This window comes from Physeter macrocephalus, chromosome 17 (assembly GCF_002837175.3).
Source record: "Physeter macrocephalus isolate SW-GA chromosome 17, ASM283717v5, whole genome shotgun sequence".
NCBI classification, from domain to species: Eukaryota; Metazoa; Chordata; class Mammalia; order Artiodactyla; family Physeteridae; genus Physeter; species Physeter macrocephalus.
Window position 1 is genome coordinate 52,725,444 of NC_041230.1, and position 3,960 is coordinate 52,729,403.

The window sequence follows — 3,960 nt, forward strand, 5'->3', positions numbered from 1 at the left end:
GCACAGGGAGATCAGCTCGGTGCTTTGTGACCACCTAGAGGGGTGGGATAGGGAGGGTGGGAGGGAGGGAGACGCAAGAGGGAGGAGATATGGGGATATGTGTATATGTATAGCTGATTGACTTCATCACACAGCAGAAACTAACATACCATTGTAAAGCAATTATACTCCAATAAAGATGTTAAAAAATATTGATGCCAATATTCATTAAATTCATTCTAATAAACATTTTATCACAGGTTCATATGTTAGACTACTACCACTTTTCACGTAGTTTGGTATAAAGCTGAGAAATATGGTCCATACATGGACTACTTGAAATGTAATTTTATAAAGTCTAATTTTCATTCTGGAAAAAACGAAGTAATAACAACTGGAAGAAAATATATATATATAGCCAGGGGCTGGAGCAGTGGAACGCTGAGCTATTTATGTTGTAAGTGAATTATGTATTTTTGTCCATTTGCACAGGACAGATCCTTCAGATGTTTATGTAATAAAGATCCCTGTGGGTCTCAGAATCAGAAAAGCCAATGTTTGTTTCAGATGTCTGAGCAGCCAGAATTTTTCTTTTCTTGGGCTTGAAAAATACGGCAGGTTCCTCGGAGGCCGGCTTGCTGTGTCAGCGCGGTTGGTAGTCTCCCGCGGGGTTCTTGTACGGGAGGGGAGGGCAGACCTGTTGCAGGGTTAGGGGGCCTCCCTCGGAGCCGGAGGGTGCTGTGGCTGGCCGTCGTCAAAGCCACGATTCCACGGTCAGGGAGGGCCTCGCTCCACTCCTGTTTTGTCTGCTAGAGGCTTCAGTCCTGAGGATGTGTCTTGGGATAAATACTGGAGTCCAGTGTCTGCTGCAGAGATCATCAGCCACTTGCCTAATTTGCTTCAGAGTGTTGACTCAGTGTTAGAGAAAAGGCCTGTGCAGTTGGGTTGGTTGGCTTGCTTTTTGCTTTAAAATTGTTATGAAATATTTCAGACATAGAAACCTCTACGCAAGATACCACAGTGAACCCCATGGACCCGTCACGTGGTGTAAGAAACAAAACGTTACCTGGGACCTCTTCTCAGTTGGCCCCTCCCTCCCCCAGAAGTGATGCTCTCCTTGACACAGGTATTTTTCCCTGTGGGCATTTTTCTCCGCCCCTTGAAATTTCCTTCCAAAAGCGGTGACCTCGGGGTGAGTCTTCACTTTTCCGAAGGACCCCCGAGACCTCCTGTACCTGCAGACTTCGTGTGGCCTTGGGGGCATTTGGGCATCTGGGACAGTGCAGGGGGACCCTTGAGGGTGAGCGGCTGAGTCCTGGTTCTGGTCGACCCCCCCTCCCCCGCCTGACCTGGGTTGACTTTGTCACCTCCCTGCGATACTGCAGCTTCCTCCTCAAAACACTGGTGTCACGGCGGGCCCACTCGGGAGGGCTTTCGGGAGGACGGAGGGGGCCAGCTCCCGCCGCCTCGGTACATTTTAGCTGTTATTATTATCGTGCGACCTCTGGACAGGTTTGGGCGCCGTTCCTCAGGGAGCGGGAGGAGGGGAGCTGCCCCACCTGGGCCTTGGGGCGCCCCGGGGCCTGTCCTGCCACTTTGGCTGGACGGCACAGCCTCTCGGCAAACAGCCGGTGCTGGATTCCTGCCCCAGAATAAAAAAGCAAAAGAAAGGGGTTTCTTCATAAGCTGTTTAGCAACCCAGGGAGGGAAAAAACAATCAGAGACGTGGAAACAGCTCCGGGGGGGTCCACCGTGCGGTGAACCCGCAGAGCCCCCGGCCCCTGCTGCCCAGGCTGTGCCGTCGGGAAAGGGGAACAGGAAAAGCATGGCGGGTTGAGCAACAGGAGCCCAGATTGGGGCCGGGCGACCACAGCCCTGGACGCCACAGCCGCCGGGCGTTCGCACAGGAAGCGCCCCCAGCCCGGCTCGAGTGGGCCCTCCTGTGCAGGGGCCGCCTTGGGGTCAGGCCCGGGCCACCGCCGTCCCGCATCCATTGCACACCAGGGAGGGGCCGGCCCTGGGGGAAGCCCCCTCACACCCCAGGGCCAGAGAGGCACCGACCCCTTGCCCTGGGCTGGTGGCTCCTCCGTAAGTCCTCGGGTCCCGCTTCAGCCTGCCTCTCCCAGGAAGTCCCAGAACCCTCCAGAAGGATTGCTACCTTATCAACCGGCACCCTTCTCATAGCTTGCTTCTTAACAACCTCTCTCCTGTGACTGCCTGCCCTCGGGTGTATGTAATTTATTTCCAAAACCTATACGAGTAACTCTATTAGAGAAAGTTCAGAAAAAGAAAACAAAATTTACCTACGATCCCACCATCCGAACACTACGGCTATTGTAATTTTGGTATGTGTCCTTCCAGACTTTTTTCCTCAATTCATATTTTTGCATGTGATTTAAACATAGTATAGACATAATTGAAGAGCCGGCTTTTTTTTTTTTTGCGGTCCGCGGGCCTCTCACTGTCGTGGCCTCTCCCGTCGCGGAGCACAGGCTCCGGACGCGCAGGCCCAGCGGCCATGGCTCACGGGCCCAGGCGCTCCGCGGCATGTGGGATCCTCCCGGACCGGGGCACGAACCCGCGTCCCCTGCATCTGCAGGCGGACTCTCAACCACCGCACCACCAGGCAAGCCCGGAGAGCCAGCTTTTGACCGAACATAATCTCACGATCATTTTCCATGCTGCTGTGGTTTTCCTAGCTGTCCTTGTCAGCCCTGGGTGTTTGGACTGCTGTTTTATTTGTAAGGTTTGAGGAAAGCGTTTCAGTGTGGAAACACTGCAAACATGCATAAAAGTAGAGTGAATCGTAAAAGGAATCACTAGGTTCTCATCATCCAGTTTCAACGAGTATCAGCCTGTGGCTCACCGTGCCCCCCGCCCCACGGTATTTTTTTTTTTATTGTGGTAGAATATACGTAACATAAAACTAACCATTTGTAACCATTTAAGGGCTCAGTTCAGGGTCATTAGGCACATTCACATTGTTCTGCAATCATCACCATCATCGTCTCCAGAAATTTTTCATCTTCCCAAACTGAAACTCTGTCCCCATTAAGCACTAACTCCCCCTTCTCCCTCCCCCGGCTCTGGGAACCTCTCTTCCACTTTCTGTGTCTGTGAATTTGACTATCTAGGTGCCTCATATAAGTGGAATAAAAATACTTGGCCTTCTGTGTCTGACTTCTTTCACTTAGCATAATGTTTTCAAGGTTCGCTGAAGTTGTAGCAGGTGTCAGCACGTCATCCCTTTTGAAGGCTGAATAATACTGCATTGTATGTGCGTCCCGCATTTTGTTCATCCATGCATCTGTCAATGCACATTTGCTCAGGTGTTTTTGAGCAAATTCCAGACATCATCCTGTCTTGTCCACAGATGTGTCAAAGTTCTCTTAAAGATGAGGACTTTTTTAAAAAAAGCATCATAGCCATAGCATGATCCCATGCAGACAACTTAGCAGTAAGTAATTCCCTTGTATTGTCCGGTATCTAAGCAGGGTCCGCGTTGCTCTGATTTTCTCGTGAACGTCTTCCTGAAGTTGGTTTGCTTGAATTAGGATCCAAGAAAGGCTGCTGTAAGTCTCCTTTAATTCTTTTTTCTTTCTCTGGCCATTTGTTTGTGGAAGAAACTGGGTCGTTGTGCTGGAGAATGTCTCACATGCTGACGTGGATGGTGGGTCTCTGTGTGTCCCTCTTTCCCCCAGGCTGGACCTGACTTGAGTTCAGTTTTTGGCAGGAAGGGCTCAGAAGGCGCCATGTCCTTCCTGTGACATTGCATCGGGCGGGAGGCATGGCAGTCACCGCCATCACTGTATGTTTTGCTTGTTTTTTTCTCCTTTACATTTATTGTTACTCTTTACTTGGAAACTTTTTTGAACTTACAGAAACATAAGAGTATTTCAAAGCATTCCTGTGCACCCTTCGCCCAGAGACCGCATTCAGGTTTCCCAGCAGGTTTCCCAACAGATGGGACCCATGGCTCCA